Genomic DNA, 27,841 nt, shown 5'->3' on the forward strand with positions numbered 1-27,841 from the left:
ACCTCTCTCGTAGTTCAGTGCTTCATGCAAAAAGGCAAAGAAGTCAAGCCGATCATTACTTTAATAACAGCCGCAGATAGATGGAAATGACCCTGGAGCCCCGGAGCCCTATTGAGTAAATCATTGAGGTCCCCTCTTCTTATTAAAACCGGGCTTTGGGGAACCAAGGTGGCCATTGACTAAGATGGAGTCACTCACCCAGATTAGCCTTTAGCCTTGGCAGAATACACCCTGTACCTTTGACTAGTTATTGCTTCCTGCTGTACAGATCATACATCTAACTATTGATTGGCCTTGCCTGCTCCAGAGCTCTAATTGTGGTGCTGGCCTCGCATTTCACAGACAGTAATAGGTTACACAGAAGAATAAAGATGCAGTCGCTAGATATTGATCACGAGGAATCCACACCTCTGGCAAAATTAACGAGACAATGCATATGGATCGATACTGCTTTCCCCTCACTTGGCAAAAGAATCTTTTTTTCCTTCTTCCTACACGCTGTGCCTGTAATCCAAGGAAAAGTGCTGATTTGGGCTCATCTTTTCAAAAGCATCTCATTAAAGTTCATCATGCAGTATCAATTGTAAAACCGCCAGGAATCTCATTATGGATTAGGGGGTGAGGGGGAGCTCGCCTCGATTGTTTAAGTGTAACCGAGATGAGTGCTTTCATTGGGAATGTGTGTAAACCAACAGGCTGAGATCGCTTCGGCGTATCTGATTGCCCCAATATGGGAAGACAGAATCGCACCAAGTCAGAAATAGAACGTGATGTAGACGCGTTCAGGATTACAGAAGATTAATGGCCTAATAACTCCGCTGTGTATATTGTGACTATCGCAGCCCACGAAAACTCATTCCATTTGTTAAAACATGAGACCGACCGACGTGGATGTTACAGCAGACGAAAATCGATTCTCGATCGCCATAATTAGCACGCCCGAAAGACTGATTGAAACGATATGAATGTGGTTTCAGTGTTGGTGCACGTGTGTGACCTTGTCTTTGGAGATCATTGTGAAGGAGCTACAGGGCAGCAAAGTACTAACACATATAATTACTCACGCTTGACGCCGGGCCCTCCCATGGCGCCGGGGGTTTTGGGTGTCAAGCATCCCACTGCCTGTTTTCTCTCTGCATGCTTACCAACAGAAAAGGAGTCGTTTCATCAGTGTCTCCTTTAATCTCACACACACGCGTACGTGCACACACACACAGGCAGTATAGTTGACCACTTGACTCGCCAGTCCTACCCTTTTATAGCCCTCAAGAGTGCAGGCTTCTCTTAAGAGAGAGGTGGGCAAAGGTGAACCTTCCACAGCTAATTAAGAGAGTTCAGAGTATAAAATAGCACTTTTTATCTGTTTAAAGTTTTTGTCCATGAGGGAGCAAACGGAAAGTGATATTCAAGGGTGGGTTAGAAAGTCTAATAATAAAAAATGTTATAATATTTTATTACATTACCTGATGTGATTCCAAAACTAAAATGAGAATGTTACATTTGGGATTTGGTAAGTGTTCTTATTCACCTTTATAGAATGTGAGACAAAATAGTATGCCAAACTACAAATATATTGTAATAAAGGAATAGTGTGTAGGATTTGGCGGCATCTAGTGGTGTGGTTGCAGATTGCAACCAACTGAATACCCCTCTGCTCACTCTTTGCGATATCACGGTTTTAAACTGTAACTTTAAGCTGTAATTTATCAGTACAATGTTCACGTCCTTTTTGTAAAATAATTAGTGAACTGTGTCATTTTTTTTTTTATTATTTGTGAACAAATATAATTAATGAAACATTATTTAAAAGTTTTCTGAATTTTTTCTTTTAGGGCAAACATTTCCAGAAGAATTAAATGTTCAGACGAAGGTTGCGATGTGTGTAAATAATAAAAAAATAATTTAATAATGGTCCAAAATGATGTAAAATTGCATAGTTTTAAGTCAAGAACCTTCAAATTTTCTTGAGGGAGGTCTTTAATCCAATATCTCCTAGTATCTTTTATTCACTGTCGAAATTTAGAATGCAGAAAAGAAAGTGCCCAAAATTGGTACACATTGTTAAATAAAACTACAACTCCTTTTCCTCTGAATCCACTTTCATCTTCTCTTTGTACACAATTTCCGAAACAAAGCTATTTTGTGCTGGCAACTAACCAACACAGGTGTCTGTTCCAGCTACTTTGATTCTGGCTATTCTGTTGGCTACTTTCACTGCAGAAGAATTGCAGTAATTTTTGCTAAATTGCTGCCAGTGATTGGTTGAAATTGCACTGATTATTGCGTCTGTACAGTACAATTGCACATGCCCGAGGGGGACTAAGTCTTACTGAATGAATTGATGTTGACTGATATTTCATTAGATTCAAATTCTGGAGTTGCTGCCAAAATAATATCCAGACTGGGACAGAATCCCAGAGGTGCCTTACTCGAGGGAAATAATAAAATACTGGGAATCTCTGCCGGTACCTGGCAACTTGATGTAATTAATGATGAGGTTCATTTTGTTCTAAATGAAAAAAAATTTTTAGAACAAGCTTTTTATATTCATTTTTTTTCTTCCTCAGGTGCGGGTAATGACTAAGTGCCCTTGATTTGAGCCGTGACAGGAGTGGTTATGAGTTTAGCGGGGACATTAGTATGGAGATAGGATGCCTTAACTCTCGAGAGCAAAAGCGGGAAACAGCAATTTCTGCATTCTGTAACACATTATCTATCTGGTGTTTTGTTTAAATATATGCTTAGTGAGGGGATATGTTATATAACACCTATTTTTTATAATCTCACCTGCACACACAAGCAATTTGCAGCTCTGTCTTTTGCCTGTTTTATTTCATCTCCTGCATTTGATCACTATGCAAATACACCGATTCATTCATTCAAGAAATTATGATTGCAAAAAATAACCATATTCACCACTATTTTTATCACTGTACACTCTTTTCTTTGAATCTCATCTAATGATCCCACAGTGAGAGGATCCTATAAACAGTTTAAGTGTAAGCTGGTTGACTGACAAAGCTGTGCATAAACACACCCTGCCTCACTTTTTTTTAATTTTTTATTATCCATCATCTGTAAACAGGCAATTAAAAGTTGGTTCCAGTCCAGCAGTGAGCAGGAGCAGTTAAATTAGGGACCTGTCTACACGTATAAAGATAGTTTTAAAAATGTGAGTGAAAAGAAAAAAAAGCCGGTAGTCCGCCATCTTTTTTATTGTTTCTGGTGCATGCTCATTAGACAAAGCAACAATGGGCATGCGCGAAATGAGGAGAGGATGTCATCGTTTCCCAAATGCTCCGTTTTACACATCCACACAAAGTAACCGGAGTTTTAAAAATATCCGTTTTTGTGACCCAAAACTTCTGCGAGTGGACGGGAAGCCAAAACGTAGAGGAAAATATCTGTTTTTAAAAATATCTGCATACTTGTAGATAGGGCCTTAGTGTAAGCTGGTTGACTGACAAAGCTGTACGTAAATACACCCTGCCCCACTTTTTTACTATCCATCATCTGTAAACAGGCAATTAAAAGTTGGTTCCAGATCAGCAGTGAGCATGAGGAGTTAAATTAAAGCCTCAGCCCCGTGTTCCATCTCTCCCCCACTTCAACTGTTTTTACTGCCCTCCTGGGTGCTTAATGTGAAGACGAAAAATGGTCACCAACCCGGCGGCGTTATCGATGGTGCTGACATTTGCGGCTCCACCTTTCACGTACTTGGCAACATCAGTTTTCTGTCCACTGAGTCTCCCTCTCTTTCTCACTGTCTCTCTATCTTTATATACAGTATAAGCTCACAGCCTCTTCTCTGATTTGCTCATCTCTCTCGCTTTCTATACGTCTCTGACAGAGAACAGTAAACTGCCTGCCATTATTTTATCTCTCCTCCTGCGTGCATTTCGATGTACTGTATATATCTGCAAAGAGAGAGAGGGGCAGCCCTGTTAATTAGGAGCGTGGCACCGTTAAAAAGGCTCCGCGGGGAGAGACGGTGGTACTCTCAACCTGCCCACCATGTCCTCCCACAGTGCTGGTGATTAATGATGTCAGCCATATCAGGGGGGCCCTTATCAGACACGGACGCTCCCACGAAACAAAGCCAGGGTTAGAAGCTCGCTGTTTAACTGATGAAGTGGGACCGATGGCGAGGGGGAAGCCGAGAGCCGCCGTGAATGCTAATGACCCCTGGCGTCGATTGTTAGGTGAGCGCCCGGGAACATTAACCGTTCGCCTTCCCCAGTTTGAAGCGAGCTGTAATTGCGATGTGTATGATCGTGTCACATTGCATGCTCCAGGGTTTTGCTGTACAATACCCAGGGGTGGAAGAAGCATTTACATTTTTTTTAAAGAAATGTAGTAATACAATAATGTAAAAGTCAAAGTCCTGTATTCAGTATCTTACTCAAGTAAAAGTATGCAAGAAGCAAAATGTACATAAAGGCAGAAAAGTGAAAGTACTTTTTATACCAAATGTGTCAGTGTGGGGAATACAGGACCAGGGGAAGGACCCAAATGCAGACAGTGGGACGTTTATTGTAGAACCATGAGCATGGATAGACTTAAAGGCATCAATAACGATGACAAACTGACAGGGACTAAAGGAACTGGTATGTGTGGAGCTGGATCTAATCAGAGGGAATAGGAAGCAGCTGGGTGATTGAGTGGGGAATTTTCAGGAAGAGCAGATGAGGAAAGTGGAAGCAGGTGTGGAGATGGGTGTGGCAGTCAGGTGATTGAAAAAGGGAGGGAAAGTCCGAGAACATCTGGTGGATGAAAGTGAAATGGCAATGGAAGGAAGGACCCGGGGAATAAGGAGGGACAAAGGAACAAACTGTGACACGATGGGCCTCATGCAGCAACATTCTCTTACATTTTGCTCTCTTCATTTTCTGTTAAGAGAAAAAATAAGAGAAGTCAACTCCAGATACACCAAACCTTCTTAATCATCCAAATCTGCTTTTGACATATACAATCTATTAGTGAAAAACTTAACAGAAGTTTTGAAAAAGAATTATATACATACATAAATATAAATAGCTAGTGACTCCAGCTGCCAGACCATTGCAGTTGACTGCAAAGTACAATATCTTCCTCTAAAATACATATTAATCTTAGTATAAAAAATAAAGACACAAAAAATGGAAATACTCGTGTAAAGGACCAGTACCTCAAAACTGTACTAACTGTAAGTACCCTACTGAAGATAATGCATTTAGTTACATTTCACCACTGGTAATACCTCTCAGCTTAATGGACGGTTAGGAGTGGATTTTCACATTAGGCAGCAAGGTTACATCGTTTAATGGGACGCTTTGAATTAACGGCCTTATCAGATCAGATGGAGGCGCGGAGATCAATAAAACAATCTCTGTGTCTAATCAAACTCTAATCTTTGTCACAAGTTATGTGAGTTATCTCCTGGTTATGAGATATCCGCTCTAATACACTTGCTTTCAACTTTATCATCTACGTGCATCGCATATTTTGAAAAGGAACTTGGTGAGACCTTGCATGTGCAATTTATCAGCCCTATCTGTCCCGATGCTGAGAGAGAGAGAGAGAGAGAGAGAGAGAGAGAGAGGGAGAGGTATAAAGAGAAAGATTGGATCTCGTTTTTTTTTCTGACGATCTGCCACTACAAAGGCAATATCTCTCCTCCGTCCTCAGATTGCTATCTCTCATGGGACAGAAAGAGAATACTGTAGAGACATAAGACACTTATCAAGCTGTGGAGGACGTCTAATGAAGCAGCGTGCAATAAAGATTATTCCGGCTGACAACACGCTCATGAAATACATTAAACATAAATTTGCCCATTAAATAAGGGAATCTCGTCAATGTAAACCTCATTACCCCCAATCTAAGCGTGGCTTTGATTGGGTTGAAACAAATATACCGTACACGTGAAAGGTTACTTTAGCAATTACCATCTAACTCACCAGTTGAGTTAGAACAGGGGTGATATATCTGCTGTATATGATTTGGAGGAGCAACAAAATCCACTTCACTTCACAAGATCAAACAAACCTACATGTGAAAATCATTTGAATAAACTCCTTAGAGAGCGCCGAGTAAACACTACCTACAGGAATAGATTCTTTTCATGTTGAAGAACAAGGCGCATACCGCAGTGTTTACATTTCGCGTGCGCTCGGCGCATGAGAAACCTATTCATACAGTGATGGTTAATTTGTTCCTGTTTGTTCACTGCACCTTGTTTGCTGGAGGCAAATGTCAAGAATTCATACAGGCCTGGAAATTAATACTTAATGACTGTCATTTATTAGCTATTCTTCCATTACCATGGGAAATGGGAAAGTATAGGGATGTTTAATAGAACGCACAAATTAAATAAATTGACCGACGACTTATGAGAAACGGGGAGAAATGAAAGTGCGAGTCGATTGTAATTGCATGGCACAATGTCTGTAAGTCCGCCCACCACTTTGATCTGTACTGACCTATATCAACAAGTATTGGGTGCATTTTGTCAAGACTGTCAAGGTCCCCAGAGGATGAATCCAAATGACTTAGGTGATCACCTGACTTTTCCTCTATAGTGCCACCATGACGTTTACACTTTTTGTTTTTTGTGAAATTACTTATAAATTATCGGAGGGATTGCCGTGAAGTTTGGTACAGACATTCAGGGTCCCCAGAGGGTGAATCCTAATGGATATGGTGATCACTGACCTCGTTTGATATCGTACGAAAAATCGTCCTCATTTTTCGTTAGTTTTCCTACGAATGTCCAGCAACACGTGTCAATTTCCACTTATTACATGCATACAGACTTTTAAAAAAAGACGTCCATTTTTACAGGAAACAACTTGGTTAGGTTTAGGCAACAAAACTACTTGGTTGGGTTTAGGAAAAGATTGACTTGGTTAGGTTTAGGCAACAAAAATAATTCAGTTTAGGCAGAAAAACTTCTTAGGTTTAGGAAAAGATTGACTTGTGTAGGTTTAGGCAACAAAACTCCTTAGTTAGGTTAAGGAAAAGATCAAATTGGTTAAGTTTAAGCAATAAAACTACTTAGTTAGGTTTAGGCAGCAAAACTACTTAGGTTTAGGAAAAGATTGACTTGGTTAGGTTTAGGCAACAAAACTCCTTAGTTAGGTTTAGGAAACGATCGTGGTTTTGGAATAAAATAACTTGTGGTACAAACACCAGTCTCCTGGGCAAAAGTCCAGTGTTTTTTGACCCGACCATCCACCCCGATCCTCTTCCCTATGCGACGTTTGTCACTCGTTATACTTCCTGGATTACGTGGATTACATATGAATTGATTTTGTGGCATGTATACAAATTAGAGTGCATTATTTATCATACAGTAGGTATAGCTATGAAATGGTATATGAGAACAACCTGACTAGATGGATTGGCACAAAATGTTGTACAGACATTCATGGTTCCCAGGTGACGAATCCTGATAACTCTATCCCCTGACTTTGACATTTGTGGGTTTGAGTGAAGTATCTCAACGACTATTGAATGGATTGCTATGGAATATGGTACAGACATTCATGTCCCCCTCAGGATGAATTGTAATAACTTTGGTGATTTTGTCCAATACTTTGATTTATGACTAAAAACCTGCAAAACTAATGACATCCCCATCAGCCTCAGTTTTACTTTGCATTTAATGCTAATTAGCAAGTAAGCATGCTAACACCCTAAACTAACATGGTTAACACATTATACCTGCTAAACTTCAACATGTCAGCATTGTCATTGTGAGCATGTTAGCATTTAGGCCAGAGAACAGCTGTGCCGATCAAAGTTGCAAGCATGACTGTAGACTCGTGTTTCCACACTGCTGCTTCCGTCTTTTTCTTTCTTAAGCAAGTATAATGATGTTTAATGGTATGCACAAATCATTGTTCACAATTTGACTAAACACTTAAGAGAAATGGGCTGAAATGGAAGTGTGTGCACAAGTGAGACTGTTTCTATGTAATTGTGTTATTTTACATTACTTTCTCGTGCTACATGTGAAACAGATACTGTAAATGTGTCGCTCATTGTGTGTTGTTTGTGTATTCCATTTGCAGTGTGACTCAATATTAGCTGCCAGCAGAGTGCCTATTGGGTACGTGTGGATCCAGTTTTACCCACCAAAGGATCCCTCTCCTCTTCTTCCCTTATTTGCAGTGAAATTTTAAAAGAAAATGAGACGTTTTCCACCAACTGTGGCTCCTTCTTCGCTTTCAGCGTCTTCTCCCCATCGCTCTCATTCATCCTGTGTGCCGGAGAGGTCCACGAGACTCATTAGCGCCCGCCTCTGTGTTTCATGCCGTGCTCCCCCAAAGGCATTACTAGCACCATTAGCCCAGGCAGCAGTGAGATTTTAAACTGCCTGGGCAGACGGATGCCTTCCAAACCAAAGTGTGCTCCTTTCTTTAATTAGCATTTTTCAAACATCAATATATTTTCCTCTGGCCTCCCAGGACCAAAACTCTGCCGAATTAATTATTAACAGCCTTGCTGTCTTCCACTTTCATTTTCTCCCACCTCCTCCTTCTTCCTTTGAAAGCAGTCATGGTTTCCAAGTTTCTGCCTCTAGTTGGATGTGAATGCTGGGTGGACATTCAGCGACTGCTCTCTCCCTCAGGTATGCTTTAATAGCACACATTTTGTGGCAGAAAATGATCAATTTGGGTCCAAATCAAGAATGCAAGCTGCATTACTTTCCATGAATGCTGGTTGTGCATGAGGCTTTGATGCCCACAGGCCAGTTTTATAATTATGTTTACATTTCCTTCTTTAATGTATAGTCTTCTGTCAGATTTTGGCAGTCATTTTTGCCGTTTCCTAAGTAAGGCAGGGACAGAATCACCTGCTGAAAATGGGATGACTCCTCTTCAGAATTCCCCCAGGTGGAGAACGGAGGGTAATATCCTTTTCTATCTGACATAATAAGGAAGAAATCGTGAGGCCACAGACTTGAAAGGGCAGGGGATTGGTTTGGAGGCACAATATGGTTGAAGAGATAAAGTTAAAAAGGAGCGAGATAACCCTTTTTCCTCTTTTGGCCGCGGCTAGCCTCTGTGACAGAGCAAGGTGGGAATAACCACGGCCCATCAGGACTCTCCATGGTAACCACTTCATTCAGCTCCAACACAGTGTCTCCATATTGAACCCAACAAATGCACACGTCAACTAAAGGTACCAATGACAGGTCATCTGCTGGGCATCTACTGTATATTGCTACATATGATTGTCTGGGTTTATTATGAAATAAATACTTCACAATCAATGGTTCTGTTGTAGATATTTGGGGATATTTGATGGTGTTAACCCTTTTATGTTCTGCTCGACTATTTGGTAGAGGACACTTTGAGTCACTAAATGTGTTGAACTCAACCTGATAGAGCCATTATGCTAAAAAAAATCCACTACATATTGCTTTGTCTTCAAATAGCATACCTTTACAATCCGCCTCCTTACAGGAAGTTAGCAACAAAAAAGTCACTCTAGACTCTGTTTGGTCTCATTTTCATCTCATTTTTTTGACATATCATAGTTTCAGAGGCCTTACTGAACACAATTATGTACCTTGGTACTAAAATAAAAAGTCTAATATGGGGAAAATCATTTCCTAAAAATGCTCTACCAAACAGTTCAGTTGTCCTTTAATGATAAAGGTAGAAAAGCTAATGATGTAATTAATATTTACTATTTTCTACTAAATAAAACAACTTTTGATTATTCATTGTTGTTAATATAGTACATTTAATGTTATTTCATTATATATATATGCAGAGATAATTTAATAAGTAGGATTTTTTTACTGTCTAAAAACATGCGCTACAAAACGGTTGAATTGTCCTGTACGGGTAAAAGTAGTGATTATAAGATAATAAATGTACTATTTTTATGAAATAATAAATGTATCAACATTCACTATTGTTATTATCATATGTTATTATCATAAATGTAATGTTATTTTATTATATATTTGATGAAAAATATATATCAGTGTTATTTTTCACCATTTCTGAGATGTTTTGAAAGTAGCCTAATGTAAATATGATTAATATCTAGAATAAATACATGGAAATAATACCAGTACTGGTAATACTACTAATTGCATAGTAACAAATTGACATATGCTGGTATATTAACCTGTTACTGCATAATAACAGTACATACATATCCCAACTGTTTGGTAGAGGCCTATATTTAAAAAGAATTGTGGGGTCTGTTAAAAAACATTGATTGTTGTTATAATTGCTCCATAGGACATACAAAATGCAAAGAGAAAAATGTTTTCATTGCTTTTTCCTTAGTGAGGACATTAAAGGGTTAATATGTTTTTGGGTGATTCAGAGAACTGTTGATGATAATGACGATGGTTATACCCATAGACCTAAATTGGGGAAGAAACCTGATGGAAATATTTGCAGTAAAGAATAGGGCTGAACGTAGACAATGTGACGACACTTCAAGTTGTTTTGAGCCAATTTCAGTCAAAACTTTCCTTCTAAAAAACATCAATGCAATCTTAAGAAAACCATATGCTTGCAACAAAGAAACTCACTTAAGGGAAACTGAATGAAATGAGAGATAATTGGTTGAGAAATTAAAGAAATATGCTCTCTAAGTGCTTCTGCTTTGTTGTCTGTCAACTTATGAAAGGCCATGGTCAAAACATCAACTTTCAACAACCAAATAGAGCTACAGTAAATCTTTCTACAAAGCAAAGACACCTTTTCTTCTCCTAAAACAAGCCGGCCGAGCGTCAATATCTTCATCGATCCAAAACAAAATGTCACCACAGATGCCATAATGCTCAAGTAACACACAGAGATGAAAGTCTCTGATTGTTAACACATAGCCTGGTACTCAGTGAACGATTAACTACAGGAAAGTTACCAATTAGGCAATTAGTGTTTTAATAAAACTGTTGCCATTTTCTATTTGATCTAATGTGATACAAACAGCACTCAGCTGCTTCCAAGGATCTCCTAGATTGGTACATATGCATTTGCACACAACTACACACACAACACTAACAATCAATGCACAGACTGTAGAGAGAGAAAACTGTCTTAAAAGAAAAAATGAAAAAGAAAAAATGAAAAAGAAAAAATGATTTGAGAGGGAGGAAGGTGAAGAATCACTCAAGCAGTAACAGCAACCTGAAGTGGTGAAAGTGCACAAAGGGGAAATACCAGTGAAAGTGACTTTGTTAAGAAGCTGAGCGTTTATGTGGAGGAGCTAATCTAGAAGACCCTGTGAGGGACGGAGAACTGCTGGTATTACGTTGGATCAAATAGAAAATGACAGCAGTTTTATGAAAGAAAGAATGTGTTACATAAATGATTATATGAAAGTGGCAGTTTCTCCTCTTAAAGGCATACAACTGAAAGAGACTGTCCTCCCCCAAAAAACAACCCGACAGGTCGTTTCGTTACAATCCATATTTACGTTTATTGTTAGGCGCTGACCTCTAGTGGCCGGGAGCAAAGGAAGTCATGTGACGTAGTATAAAGAATGACGAAGTCCACATAGGGAGGTGGTTGGGGTGGATGGATGGGTCAAGCAAACACAGGATGTCACCCGTGTGAAATGTCAAAGTTGAGTTTATTTTAACTTACGTATGTAAGTTAACTAGGGCTGTGAAAGTTAACGTGATAACGTGTTAACGCAAAGTCATTTTAACGGCACTTATTTCTTTAACTAGAGGTAAGATACTGGCATGATATGAAACTAAAAAAAAATCTAAGGAATCCATTGGTACCAACCATGTCATACTAGCTTGTCGCAAAGATTTGAGATCTGCAAAAACTCTTGTGAGACTTGCTGCCCAACGACCTATCCTAACCTTAACTATTCAAGGTCAATGCTAAACCTTAACTATTTGAGGTAAATGCCAAAACTTAACTATTCGAGATCCATGCCTAACCTTAACTATTCAAGGTCAATGCTTAACCTTAACTATTCGAGATCCATCCCTGACCTTAACTATTCAAGGTCAAAGGCTAACCTTAACTATTCAAGATCAATGTCTGACCTTAACTATTCAAGGTGAATGCCTAACCTTAACTATTCAAGATCAATGTCTGACCTTAACTAATCAAGGTCAAAGCCTAACCTTAATTATTCAAGGTGAATGCCTAACCTTAACTATTCAAAGTCAATGCCTAACCTTAACTATTTGAGGTCAGTGCCTAGAGCCTTAACTATTTGAGATCAATGACTAACCTTAACTATTCAAGATTAATGCCTAACTTTAACTATTCAATATCAATGCCTAACCTTAACCATCTTGCGAGAGTTTCCCCAATTTGCTGCTTCCCTTCTAGACACGACTTAGGGGATTTGTAAAGAGAGAAATCACTATAACCCTGATGATGTCATAGTGATGTCACCAGGGTTATCTTCGCATGGGCCTTGGAGGCAAATTTATAATTGAACGGTTGCCCTACAAACTGAAGGTGTTGAATTTGAAAGACAAGGGTGCTGACCAGGCAGGGAGGAGTTTAATCAAAGAAGCTATCAAGTTGCATTATGGGAAATTGAGGAATCAGGAGGCCAGACTCATACTCGGGAATTAACTCAGGATATCTCGTCCATCTGTCTCTCCCAAGTCCCTAAACGTTATGGAAGTGAAATATTAAATCACTGGAGGACTCCTTTAAACTCCATCATGTACACCATCTGCTGATGAAGATCATGTGATATGATCAAAAGCTCCAGAACAGCTAATGAAAGGACCTACAGTGGTGAGACTCTCAACCGCTGTTTGCAAGGTCGAGACTGAAACTTAAACCATAATTAGAATTCTGCATAAACTTTGATTATAATAGTCTTTTTCTTACCGCCTCCTCACATTGATAAATAAATAAATAAATGCTCCTTTTCTCTGTCCGTTGAGGTTTAATTGCACCATGAGGTTGCTTTTCCTTCCAGAGAGCAGCTCTGCCTCTATGAAATGTTTGTATAATTAAGACTCCAATCTGTCAGCTTTCTCAAGTCCCATATGTTTGAATTGAGGCAGCCTCATCTTGCAGTGCTGGTCTGGTCTCCTCGATTTGATCCAGATTATTGTTACGTCCCCGGGGGCAAGCTGTTGCTTTGAACCGACGCAGGTCGTGCAAAGTTGCCCAAACACACCCACAAAGATATAAAGTTGTAATTGGATCACTGTCTAAACATTGAATGCAACAGACTCCTTATGAAAATGAATGTGATACAGGGCAGAGTAACCTCCACAACAACAGACAATATCCCTTTTCTTCAGCAGGTGGTGAGACAGATGCTAAAGAAGCACAAGAGCTGACAAATAAAGAGGAAACAGGAGAGATATCTATGCAAATTTATTTCATCAAAGCCTTTTTCTCACATGTGATGCTGAGATCTTTACTATCAAGCTAATCGTATTCTATCCGCCCGTAACCTGTAAGAACACAAAAGTGTTTGTTTTGCTTTGAGCATCAAATTTAACCTCTTTGATATGTCAATGTTTTCAATTAGGAATCAGTTCTGACGTCCCCTGAGCATCCTTAATTTCTATTGTTCATTTATGCTTAAAGCACACACACACACACACACACACACACACGCACACACACACACACCCTCTCTCCAATTTACAGACATTCTGCCTTTTAGATTATTTTGAGTGATAATATCCTATTTGAAGCAGTTAGAGCTCTTTTATGCTCAAAGACACAGACATGGGCTAAAGGGCAAACTGGTTTTATCGCTTGTTTTGATGTGCTGCCTGCAGGCTACGGAAGATTTAAAATGCAGACATAAAAATAAATCAAACACATATAACGTAGATTGGTATGTATTTTTATGTATGCATTTGATGTGGCAGGATTAAATGAAAAACATACGTTACAGGACAATTAGCTTTCTGACCTTAATAACCCCCTGGAAGGAACTAAGTTTAGTTTTTGAAACGCGGGTTTAGTTCCTTAGTTCTTCAAAAGGTTCTTGGTACCATGGGAAAGTTCCTGTGGTGGCAGCCTGGTCTCCTAGAAAATATTAAATATATCATAATATTATAATAATTGCGTTTTGAGGGAAATGTATTTTCTCCTGGATTATGTTTGTCTTTGACAAATACTTTTCTAATCATAGTCCGTGGAAGTCCGCATAGAGAGGATATCAGGGTGGATGGGTGGGTCAAATAAACACAGGACTTTGACCCAGGAGACCGCTGTTCGTGTCCCGTGTGAAATCAAATGTCATTGACTTATTTTGATTTATGTCTGTAACTTAAATAACGTAACATATATACCTATTTTTGAGTCAAACACGATACTTTTACAAGGGCTGTCAATCGATTGAAATAGTTAATTGTGATTAATTGTAAACTTATCACACATTTTTTATCTGTTCAAAATGTATCTTAAAGGGAGATTTGTCAAGTATTTAATATCAACATCTTATCAACATGAGTGGGCAAATATGCTGCTTTATGCAAATGTATGGATGTATTTATTATTGGAAATCAGTTAACAACACCAAACAATGACAAATATTGTCCAAAAACCCTCACAGGTACTGCATTTAGCGTAAAAAAGATAAGCTCAAATCATAACATGGCAAACTGCAGCCCAACAGGCAACAACAGCTGTCAGTGTGTCAGTGTGCTGACTTGACTATGACTTGTCCCAAACTGCATGTGATTATCATAAAGTGGGCATGTCTGTAAAGGGGAGACTCGTGGGTACCCATAGAACCCGTTTACATTCACATATCTTGAGGTCAGAGGTCAAGGGACCCCTTTGAAAATGCCCATGCCAGTTTTTACTTGCCAAAATTTGGGTTAAGTTTGGAGCTTTATTTAGCCTCTTTCATGACAAGCTAGTATGACAATTTCTTTCTAATTAATTTCTTAGGTTTTTCTAGTTTCATATGATGTCAGAATCTTTACCCTAGCTTTAAAACTGAGCCCGCTACAACCTAAAAACCCAAAGTTGCGTTAAGGCGTTAAAACAAATTTGCTTTAATATTGCATTAACTTTGACAGTCTTAGTGTTTAATAAACATAACCAAGGTAGTTTTACCTTTTTGTTTTGTTTTGGTTCAATTTACAATGTTAGATACATGTTTAAAACTGCTACCGCAATCTGGGAAAAAACATGTTTCCCTTGAAAGGTAATTGAGAATGCAATTTAGTTGTATGGGAACATAATTTTGTAGGAGCTAGGATTGCTGATGGAAAAGCCCATAATGAAAAACAGTTCATTCAATTATTAAAGAAAAAAACAAAAATACATATTTTTCATTATATGTATGTTTTTCATTTAAAAATTAACACATTACATTGCGTATATAAAAAGGAAATACAAGCAACAGTGTTTATTGTATTTTACTTTATTTCTGTGTTTGATTTGTTTTTCTTGGGGCATGTTGAATCTTCCATAGCAGTGAGTCTCGAATGCAAAAGGATGTGTTATTCTCTAACCTGCATATTTTTTCCTTGAGAATAAGACAATCTTGGATCCCTGCCTGCCTGGCTGAGGAACAGAAGCTCACAAACAAGGCGACTTTTTTGGATATAATTTTGCTCAATTTCGCCCGACAGAACCGCCCGGATACATTTTTGAAAAGCTAGTTTGAATAAATTTAACTGTAAAAATGTTTCATACTGTAAGTTCTTCGATCAGCTGTGACTTGACGTATTAGCATATGTATTGGATGGGAATATTCTTGGAGAGAATGCGGCTTTGTGCGGACTCTCATGCCTTCAGCCTCAAAGCTGAGCGGAGCTTTGTCATTCAAATCATCCCAAGGGAGCAAAATGTGAAATACTAAAAAAGTGGGAAAGTGGGAAAGTGGGCTAATTTACATTGAGTTAAAAGTGACCTTTAGTGAAACAGTAGCCTGCATGGAGCATAAGTGTTGCTGCTTATCTCCATGAAACAGTATCTTCTTTGTGGTTTGTTAATGCCTCAATGTAAAGTACTCCAAGCAAGTTATATTTGACCGAATCTCATTGCTTATCTTCCTGCGAGTGTTTTCTGGCATGATTTGATTTAATCTAAAAGCGACACAAATGATTGTTTTGGATCCCTCTATTCTTGATATCAGCAAATATAAACATCCTGACCAAATGGGAGTGTTTTGATTTGATGTCCGTGAAAATAAGATGATACAGAGACATTTGTGATGGGGTTTCCATCATCTCCCTGCACACACAACCATCTGTAAATCCATCGTGTGCTTTTTTTTTCACAGGTGCGCTGGCAGTCACGTGACTCATTTTGCCATTTGCCTTGGATTGGGTAGCCATCTGTGAATGTGATGAGCTTTTTTGTGCCGTGCTCCTCATATGAACACCGTGCGGTGCCCAGGGTGAGAGTTGTTTACAATGCAGCCCCACATCCTTTTATTTTTCTCTCTTTGCCTCTCTGCCTGTTTTTTTTTTCAGTTTGTGTTTGATTTCTCATGTGATAGGAAAACGCCCACGCCTCACACACTGGTGTTTTAGTGTGAAAAACCCCTCTGTGAATCAATACGATAAGCAATATTTCCTTTTGAACTCATCAAAATCATGTTTAATTTCCCACATACATGCATAATCAGTGTGACTTAATGAGCATTACAGGTCAAAGGTATGACAACATTTGAGAGGCAGGCAGGTCTGGGACCAGGCTACACATTAACGTCAGATATGGGTTGTTAATGATGGCTTTTCAATTCATCCTGTCTTCCAAAAACAAGCTCAAAGCCTGTCCACGAACTATTAATAGTCTCAATGAAAATATAGCGACTGGTGAGTGATGGAGCTACCCTGTCTCTTAAAAATGATGTTTATATTTTACAGCGTACCTGCTGTGCGGAGCCGGGAATGACGACCGGAGTTGATAAGCACACAGCGTTAACAAGCTAGCATATAATCAATCCATGCACTCTGACCCCACGACATACATTGAATGAAGCCGCCTCATTTTAATAATGAGGCAGAAATGCATAAAGAAATGTAAAAAGAAATGTATAGAGAAAAGAATACAGAAATAAATAAGTTTGGGGAAATAAATAGGGTGGAAAATGCAATGAGAAAATCATGCATAAATAAATACATACAATTTAATAATTAATAAATACATTTAAATTAAATACAAACTAAATGTGAAAATAAATAAATACAATTAAAAGTTTATAAAATAAATAAATACAATTTTAAAAAATAACAATTTAAATGGTTAATAAAAAGGAAATTTTGTGACCCTGCTACACGCCCATCCACAACCCTAACCTCTACACCCTTTCTTTCTGCCTCGCTTAAGGGCACAGCACTTCCTGCATTAGCACTGACTGTTGTCATTAGACATACATTGTCAGGTATGGAATTGTCCAATATGGATGTAATGAACGTATGTGATTGACACATATTGTGGATACATTCATTATAAATATTTTGCAACTTTGCAGAGAACTTCATTAAAGTATTTTGTCATTATGTTAATAAAAAAGCTCCAAGAAATAGTGCCGGAAGTGTTGTGACGTAGTTTAAAGAGCGAAAAGACATACACCGGGTGGGTCCAACAAACACAAGGCTTTCATCAAGCAGACCGCTGTTCATTTGTGTCACATGTTCACAACGTTCAGTGTCATTTTCACTGTATAACGTAGTAGTTTTAGGCCCAACCATGTAATTCTTTCCTAGACCTAAATATAGTGGTTTTGTTGCCTAATCCTACAGTGACGCCACAGGGTGTGACAAAGCGGCGGTATGTGACGAGCTGGGATGGGAACGTGTTGTCAGCTTCCATATCAACTGAAAAAGACATCGGCAGGATACATATATCAATCACTGCTGATTGGTTATAATGGTCGTAACAAAACAAAATAATCCTCCTCCTAAAAATAAATTGGCTAACATGATGAACATGATGTCAGACTGAAGGAATTAAATCAAATCAAATGGCCATTCGGTCTGATTATCAAGTTAGGTTACACAATGTCATACTGCATGTTTGGTCCCCTCAGCTTTAACAAACACTCTATATGAGCAAGGGGGAACATAACCAGCCTGCAGACCTGATATTGTTCTGGGAGAATGGGACAGTGACTGTAGTTGTACAATATGCAAAAATCAATACAGCAGTTTGGTTGTAAGTGACAAGGGTTGATAGTTATTTCTCATATTCTGTGAGACATGGCTGTTTCTTACAATCTATTCAAAATGTGTACCATCAGTGCATGCAGTAGACGAGGCATTATCTCGCCGTCCATGTGTTGCAGCAAACAATAACAGGAAAGTGAATGATGAAACCATCTTTCAGAATCCAAAGGACGTGTAAAACCTCCCGGAGCTAAACAACTTTCAAAAAGGATATTTAAAAAGTTGCTGATAATTGATATAACATATTTAATGTTTACTGTGGTTTTCCTTGACAAGTGGAACTTGGAGACACATTGTGTACAGTTTGTTAGAGTGGGTGATAAATAAGATGGTTTGGCCGATCCTGACCGACTTTACTGTCTTTCAGAGGCTGTAGCATGTTCAGTTTTGGAGCTACTGAAGGTTCTGACATCATATGAAACTAGAACATGAGCCATCCATTGGTACCAACGATTTCATGCTAGCTTGTTGGCAAGGAGGCTAAATAACGCTCCAAAGTTGGGCTACATTTTGGCGAGGAAAAACTGCCATGGACATGACCTCTGACCTCAAGATATGTGAATGAAAATGGATTCTATGGGTACCCACAAGTCTCCCCTTTACAGACATGCCCACTTTATGATAATCACATGCAGTTTGGGGCAAAAACCATGCAGTTTTATGCGGTATAAATGTGATATTTTCTCCTATTCTATATACTTAGGTCCCTAAACAGTCTTGGAATTACATAAATTGGGTCTCACTGTAAAGCTGAGACTTTTGTGGATCAAATGAGCCCAACTGGATTCATGTGTGATGATGTTAGTCCCCATAGTAGCCATTTCATTGTATTGAGACAATTTTTTGAAATTTGACGTCACTGTATAAAATGACCTATGGTGACCTCTAGGATAATCACAGCCTCATGAAACTTTACAGCCACAAACTAGTGACCTAGAGCATTCAGAGGATGGATAGTTTTCCTAGCTAGATTGACAATAAGGGGGTTTCTCAGCAGTTTCCAGAACAGAAGTGCTCACCATCCAATCGCCAAAAATGCAATTCTTGCAGAAATCTCCAAAAGTCAAACGTTTTTGTTACAGAATCACAGCATGGCTTTTTCTATGGTGTTCCTCAAGGCCTTGGTGTCTTAATGTGGTATTTTGGAGAGATTATTGATCATTTTTATCAATTCTCGAGTGGTGAAAAATGGTTAAATTTAGCACCAAATCTGTGTATCAACCCAAAAATTGCTGCAACAACTTATGAAACATAATAGAGCATGTGAATGGTCATCATATATTTCCTTTATAATGTTCTAAACCCTTATACCCTTTCATACTTTATTTTAATTAATTAATTCATGTTCATTTCTGATATATGACTAAAACAACTTGACACACAGTGCTGAGCTGCGTCTCAAATTAATCTCCAGGTTCCCAGCTGTCAGATGATGTACACCACTTCTATGTGACATCTACTGTTGACCTGCTATCTCCCCCTAAAGACCCACTGTACCCCCTAAAAAAAGACAAAAACGGGCCTATTGTAGGTCTCAAAGGGTTAAAGTTAATTTCAGGCGTTTGTTAAAAGCCGAGGATATAACCAAAGTCTACACTGCATCTAAATAAACATACTAAACAATTGAGGCTTGGACCAGAATGTATGGGTGACTTACAAGGTAGAGAGTTTAAAAACGTCAGAGTTTGACAGTATGAAATTTCGTTTGACAGTTTTGAGGGAGTTTGATAGAATGAGCACAGCAAACGGCTGAGGGGGGAGGGGGAGAGGGGTCGTCGTCAAAGTTTAAGCTCGCGATGTAAACAAAGTTGCTCTTCAAGAAGCTGCCTCTTGAATTTTCCCACAGACGCGTGTCCTCAGATAATGCCTGCAGTCGCTGCATCAGTACCAGGGAAAATTTATGCAGAGAAATCAAAGTTGTTATTCAAACGCAAGCAAATTCTTCTTTCTCGACTGAACCGAGCTTTGATGCCGGCTCGAATTGGACAAACATGACAGTGAAAAGTAATTGATTATTTCCCGGGTTTTTACAAGAGCGTCGCTCCTCGCTGAGAGTGAAAATGTGACTTTGCCTCTTTATCTCCCCTTATTTCACCATTCTGTCGATGTGCTTTGAAAGATGCTGGCTGTGAAGGTAATCTGTACGTGTAGGCTGCAGCTTGCAGCCAGACAAGGTGTTCCCTTTGATACGCCGTGGATGAGGAACTTTAGGCTCACAGGCATTTTCTTCAGCACAGAAAGAACATGACATAATGCCGACAAAAGACACAGCGCTCATTTTGTTTGAGGGCAGTTTTTCTCGCTTTTCAATCTAAATAATTACTAAAAAGTGCACTGTGAATCTGGTCACATCCAACAACAGTTAAAACAGAAACATAATTTATAAGGATCAGAATTTGCAAGCTTTTTTTTAGACATTTTAAAAACATTATTTGAGTCTTTTGAGACGTTCAAAATAACCTTCCAACGTAGGTTTATTTGGTTAGGTTTCAAGGCCAGCTCTAGCCATTTTGGTGCCCTATAGGCGAAATTTGAATTTGTCCGCCACTCTAAGGTTAGGATTCAACCTCCCAGAACCCTAACCCTAGCCACATAAACTGCAACACACATCAGACATTACAATGGTTTTGAGACAAAAAATACGATTTTTATTTTCATAAATAACTGTATTTATTATAATATAAATGAACGATTGGTCCCTGATATTGTTGGCTTAAAAGTGTTTAGTCAGTTCCACTACATCAAGCGTAACAGAGGTGAAAGGTATATTTCTTTTTTTTATTATTTACCTCAATGCAGAAAAACAAATTTGCCCACTGGCATTTCCTTTTTTTTTTTTTTAGAGGTCGACAAGCGCCTCTCAGAAGGTGGTGCCCTAAACAACCGCCTATATGGCCCTGTTAGGTTTAGGCAAGAAATAGTACTCGGTTAGGCTTAGGAAAAGATTGTGGTTTGGGTTAAAATAAGTATATTTCTGACCTAAAATATGTATGTTTGTTACGTATGTGGTGTTACTTAATAAAACAGAGAAAATCAGGTGGGCCTGTCCCGTCCAAGACCAAACATCTACTTATAAGATTCTGAAAGGCATATGTTAACCAAAATAGGCCCTTACAGCTATACTTGCCTGAATGCACCACAGTTTAATCCTATAAGCCTTATACATCATCATCAGAGGTAATGTTACAGGCACCTGACATGTATATTTATTTTCTTTCCTCACTCTTGTTCAGATTTGTTGACTTTGTTTTTAGCTGCATTTCTATTTCCATCGTACAATGAGAGCAAATTAACCAGAGTCAAATTCCTGGTAGCCTCTGTGTGTGCAGGTCTACTCATACCTGGACAATCAAGTTGATTTTGATCCAACAAGACAAACATAAACAGCATAGCATAGAATAGCATAACATAGCCTGGCACGGTGGCCACATATTCACACACACAGTTTAATCAAACGTATGGATAGATCACCTGCATTAACGTTAAATACAATTTAACATATCCTAGCACAGCTGCCACATATTCATACACACAGCTGGCAGCAACATCAGCATAAAATCCAATTTGTTCACCGAACATAAATTATATACCCAAGAAACAATAATAATGAAATAGGCCATTAGTCCATAATTGTAAATTTGCTTACTTTTGATGATTCCAGCAGGAGACGACGAGGCTTGTTGTTGAACACTGAAATGACTTCATAGTACCTTTCAAAGGTGAGCAGGGACAAAGAGTTCAGTCTGATGTGATGCCCTGATGCCAGTTTTTATCCAACTGAGAGTTAAAAAGAGTCTTCCACCAGTAGGCCTTGTTATTGGTAGGGTGAAGAGGGCAGTTCACCCCTACCACTGAAGTGCTATCTTTAGCAACAAAGAAAACCTACAACAAGTTACACAATTACGAAGCCAACTATGGCACCAAGGCTACTAATTCAACTCCAGATCACAGCTTTAACACAAAAGTTTGGAGGCTGAGGACAGAACAAGGCTGCTGTCAGACTACCTGAGCATTTTTAAATTGCAGAGATGATTGTTGGACCAATCAGCAGCCGACACACCCAAGACCGAACCCACACCTCCAGCCAATCAGAGAGAGAGAGCACCTAGATGGGAAACAAAGATCCTCACCAGACAAAGACACTCACTCTAACACAAAACACATACACATTTCAATATACGGTTCAGAATGATGGCTGAACTTCTTCCTCCTGCTCCTCAGGCTTCTGTTCCTCAATGTACACGTGTTTCTGTTTAACAAGTGACATTCAGCCAAAAGTATATGCATACTTGTAGTAACTTTTATGTAACTGGTTGACGTAGATAATAAACACAGAGGAGAATTTATTTTAAATGGATAAAGTAAAATTCTAGGCTTTCTGTTTGTGTTTTTGACAGCTGCCGTCACTACGAGCAATCACGAAGCCGACAGACACTGGCTGTACACTGAGTGAAAGAGGAGGGGCTGCTGTGAAATGCACTACCACTTTATGGTTGTAGTCAGATAATTGAAACAGCGCTGACTGCTATTCACTGGATAATCCAGCAAAAAAAAGGAAGCCTTCTGATTGGGTGGCCCTGAGTGCCAAATTGGTGGACCCAGGCCCACCTAGGCCCACCCAAAGCTACGCAGCTGGTTGAAAGTCCTGTGTTTGTTTGACCCATCCAACACCCCTTCCACCCGCCAGAAAGCCTCATTTTTAAATATTAATTTTGTTTGTAAAAACAAGGTAAGAGAAAAACAAAACAGATTCACGAAACACGTGAAGACCAGTGATTTCCTACCCACGTGCAAACATTTGTGAATCAGGGTTGTTTTTAAATTGGATGGACATTCCAGGCAATCACTCAGGAAACGTCCAAATTACCCTGTTTAAGTGCAATTCTTAGTGCCGTGTGCAAGCCATCTTACCTGAGCAAACGAGGGCAATAATAAGAAGAAGTCCTAATAATAAAATGCTGGAGGGATTAAATGGCCCAGCTGGCCTGGGACCGCATAGGGATCCCCTAGGGCGAGCTGGAGAAAGAAGCTGGGGAAAAAGGTCGTATTGCTCTGTTATCACCATGACCTGCATGTGAAAATAGAAAGAGGGTGTAACCAAAAACATCTGTTGGGTGTCAGGTGTGATATAAGGGTCATGGGGGGCAGGACACTGGGACATAATTATAAACCTTTTGTCACAGCTGGTGTGAGTGGGGCAACAAGGATAGGAGCCAAATGCAAAAACAACTAGGCAGACGGATACAGGTCAGGGTTTTAATGAGAAAATGAGAGGTACATCAAAACCAGGAAGACAATGTGAACAGGCTGACTCATCCAAAAGGTTTAGGCAAAGACTCATTTAGTCAGTGGATCTGGCAGAAGGTAACACAGGCAGGTAGGTAGGGACAGATTTCAGGGTAAAGGGTTCAGGTAACAGAGTACAGGTTCAGCTACAGGGGTCAAACGGCTTTGACAGCAATGGTATATAGCAACATTGCAACTTACCGGCTGGTATATATACAGCAGGGCTGATGAGGGCAAGTGGAAACAGGTGATCATGTGGGCAGGTGGAAGGTCAGGTGATGATGCAAAAGAGCTTCCTGCAGGGCTGATTAGGGAAAGTGGAAACAGTTGAGCAGGCGAATCAGAAGGCTCGTTCGAGATGTGCCAGGCCTGCCCGGAATCAATCAAGGAGCTGATTGGATCTTAGTTTTGTCAACAAACACCACATTTCGTGGTAGACTTGGGATATTCACATCATATCGCGGCAGACTTGGGATATTAGCAAATATCGTATCGTTGTCCAAAGAATCAATATAATATCGTATTGTGATGAAAACTGTGATTTACACCCCTAATGGTGACTATAAAACAATATCACATCCCTGGTTCGAGTCTGATTGGGGATCTGTGTTTTCATTCAAATGTAGTGCAGATTTAAACCAAATTTCCAGAAAACTTTTCCACCAGCAAGTGTAAGGATTTTTTTTTTGCAATATTTCCACTTTTTCATTTGAATTTCAAACTTTTCAATTCAGTTGTTTTTAAGCACAAATAAAAGCAGGTGCATGGAAACGTACTTCCTCTAATTTCCTGTCATCTCTCCACTGTTTGTAATAAAGACAAAAAAAAAACACCCCAAAAATACCTCGTAAGTAAAACTAATTCTGTTAGAATATTTGTATTTGGTAAATCTCAATGATAATTATGTTTTATTTTCTGTTTCCTGACTAGAAGGCACCACAAACCACAATAAGAATCTGTGCGTATCAGTGAAGAAGTAGTCCGTTCCAAACATTTATTTTCCTTCCTGCAGAAAAGTAAGAAAATATTTGACAAAAGCTTTTATTTTGCTTGTATGCACAATTTCAAATTTGCACAGATGTTTCATGAATGAGGAGTTATTTGTCAACCAGTGTGGTTTAATTCAATCATAGGATCAAGGAGTGGACTAATATCAATATTCCTACTCTGCTATATTTTCCTATAGACCTGTACAAGGCTTGACAAAGTCTGTTATGCAGAAATATAAAACTTTAATATCTCAGTGGGGCAATTTTGTTGACTACCTTTTACACAAGGAAGTAAATTGAATGCACCACACAGTACACACTGCTTATTGAAGCTTCATGAACTCAAGTTTGCATATAAAGTCTAAACAAACAGAAGTCTCGTAACTCTGAGACGCCCATTCCATACATGCATCTGCAGTGTTGACAAAAGTCTCAACTTTCCCTCTCCATTAGCACCATGACATCATCTTCTTAACCACACTGTGTGTTTCATGTGTAGCAGAATACACACTCTACTTAATTAATTGAAAAGTGAGGCCGTCCGCTTGCTTTTCAGCCTTTTTATTACAGGCTTCAGTAAATTAATTGGGTGAATCCCTTATTCCCTTTAGTTGGCACTGGCGACAGTCAAAGGGAGATAAAAAAAAAAAATCCTTGGATCTTACAAAACTAAAAGATGTCTGATGCGACAACAGAAGGAGGGATTAAAAAGGTGCAGAATTAGGTCTAATTCTTTTCATTTTATCGCTAGTCGTACATCTTCCTCATTTGGATTCGTTTGATGAAAAGGCCTTTTTATTGGGCTTATGATCGTTACAAGAGTAAAACAGTTTGTGGTGATTTGTTAAGGATTTCTTAAACATAGGGTCAGGTCATGGACTGCTGCTGCTGCTGCTGCTGCTGCTGCTGCTGCTTAACTGAAACAAGAGAAACAACGTATTTGTTTAAGCCTTTGCACTTACAGTTGAAATACCCACCAAATTCGACTGTTATCAGGCAATTAAACAGGTGTTATCAGTCGCGATAAACTACATTGATGTAGGTCATTAGGGCCCTGCTACGCCTACTGCATTGTAAAACAGAAAGTGAAACTTAAAAAGTGTTCTAACATGAAGAAGAAGAAGAAGAAGAAATATTTATTTGTCATATACATACAGGTACATACATGAAATTTGACTTTTGCATTTAACCCATCCTAAGTATTTTAGAAGAAGTGGGCTGTTAAGTTGTAAAACTGAATGAAACTTCACGTTTTGAACACAAACAAAAAGGCTTCTTTAGGTTTAGGGAACAAAACTACAATGTCTTTAGGTTTAGACTACAACTTGTTATGATTTAGGCAATAACTTCTTAAGGTTTATTCAATAAAACTACAACTTCTTTGGGTTTAGGGAACAAGACTACAACTTCATTAGGTTTAGGTAACAAAACTACAAAATAACACTTAGTTAAGGGAAAAATGTGTTTTGGGTTAAAATAACTATGAACACAAAGACAACTACACATTGTTGGTTTCACACGGGATGCGAACTCTGGTCTTCTGGGTGAAAATCTCTACCCCATATGGAGTTTCAAGCTGTCTATACTACAGAGCCTGATTTCCGCTTCTGCTCCTGTCATAATTACTACAGTCCTCAAAGGTCACTGTCATTTTCTTTTAAACCTTCTTTCGGTGATCTACCGTGTGAATAGATGATGAAACTTCCTAGTGGGTGTAGAAGGCCCCTATTGACCCACATCTTTGGGGCTTATGGTGACTGATAATGCTTATTTAATAGCCTGATGACAGTCTAATCGGCTGAAATACCAGTACATACTCAGCCCCCCTCTGATGGCTCCTCAACAGCTCCACTGAAGCAGTTAGGAGTACAGACTGTTACACAAGGGCACCTTGACAGCAGGTGTTGAGGGAGCGAGGGGAAAAAAAAAAGTCTGAGGAGAGTAAATTTCTCACTTGGGTTCCTGTTTGAGTAATGGCATCTTTTCTTTTAAAACAAACCCTAGAATTAGAGGCCGCTGCCCGGTAAAATATATTGTGCGATCAGCGAGGCTTAATGTTCTCCAAAGGACAGAGATCAACCTGCAATATTTCAGCCAGCTTATACAGGCAGGGACACCATATCAAGCGTCTGATCAGAGGATTCAATAATGGCTTCATCTGAGCCCCTCGGAATGAAACGCTGGAAATGGAGAGAAAATGGAGCCCTTTAAACTTTGAGGGCGCACGTGACCTGGAAGATTCCTCTCTGAAAGGCCAAGAGAATGACAGCTATGAACTAACACACAGGCCTGACAGCGATTTAGCCTCACCTAATTCCAGCACTCAAGCTTAAATCTCTTGTCTCTCAATTGCTTCTGATATTTTATATTCAGATGCTGCTCACAAGAGAGAGAGAGGAAGAGAAACTGTTTTTGAAGGAAGAACCAACCCCCTGGCAGTTAGACCATCTTTATATTTTCAAATCACTTATCAAGACAGAAAAATTCAACTGAAAGTGTGCCACTTACCAACCCTTACCCAGCGTCCATCTCCTCCTTATCATGTGGCTTGTAATGAATTGTAATAACTTAACCCTTAGCTTTTCCCTTAATGTCATCATCAGGTCAAAACTTTAATTTGTCCAATAATTTGTTTTAACCCGCCAAACTAAGCACATACCCATCAGCCTCAGCTGTAGCCTACTTTGTGTTTAGTGCTAATTAGCACATGTTAGCATGTTAAAGCGCTGAACTAACAATGTGAAAAATGTTAAACTGTCTAAACTTCAGCATGTTAGCATTGTTGTTGAGCACATTAGGATGCTGACGTTAACATATGGGTGACCATATTTCCATACCCCCAAACCGGGACCCTTAAACCCCCTCGGCAGACCAAAACTTTTTTCTCCCAAAATAAACCCAAACATAGTTTCTTTGAAAGCAGTAAACACAAAACACAAGGATTGCATTGGTGTAATATAATTATTGATTGTCAGATACTAACAATTAGCTTATAATTTTAATTGTGGTGTTTATACAACAAGTAAACAAGACATTTTTGGAGGTGCATTTCTCCTCTTTTCATAGATCTTAACCACCTCCCCAAATCTCCAGCCCCCTCACCAAGCTAACATGTATGGGACCAGTCTATCAACTGAACCAAGATAGACAAAACAGATATCAACCCTCCATCAAACTCCAGCGAACAAGCCGAGCCTTCAAAGCAGTGGGCAACCTCCGGGTCTGAAAAGTGAAGTCAATGCAGAAGTGCCTTAAACTTGCATTCTTTCTAATAGCCAGCAGGGGGCGACTCCTCTGGTTGCAAAAATAAGTCTGACTGTATAGAGGTCTATGAGAAAATGAGAAACATTGTAAACATGAGTTTATGGTCTCAATCGCTAGTTTCAAGTCTTCTTCGATACAGCATGATGTTCATTTAGTAAATTATGGTCCCATTTAGAGTCGTACATTTAGAATAGAACATAAAACAGGG

The 27,841-nt window shown here is 39.1% G+C and overlaps 1 long non-coding RNA gene across 1 annotated transcript; it reads right to left on the reverse strand.

Annotated features, from left to right (window-relative positions):
- Window positions 1–65: 65 nt before the first annotated feature.
- LOC119477177 lies at window positions 66–22,027 on the reverse strand. Its single transcript, XR_005204191.1, has 4 exons — window positions 21,741–22,027; window positions 4,871–4,889; window positions 1,065–1,140; window positions 66–504 (listed from the first exon to the last, which is right to left on the reverse strand). It is a non-coding gene; the product is annotated as an uncharacterized LOC119477177 (long non-coding RNA).
- Window positions 22,028–27,841: the final 5,814 nt, after the last annotated feature.

This window comes from Sebastes umbrosus, chromosome 18 (genome assembly GCF_015220745.1).
Source record: "Sebastes umbrosus isolate fSebUmb1 chromosome 18, fSebUmb1.pri, whole genome shotgun sequence".
In the NCBI taxonomy this organism is placed as follows: Eukaryota; Metazoa; Chordata; class Actinopteri; order Perciformes; family Sebastidae; genus Sebastes; species Sebastes umbrosus.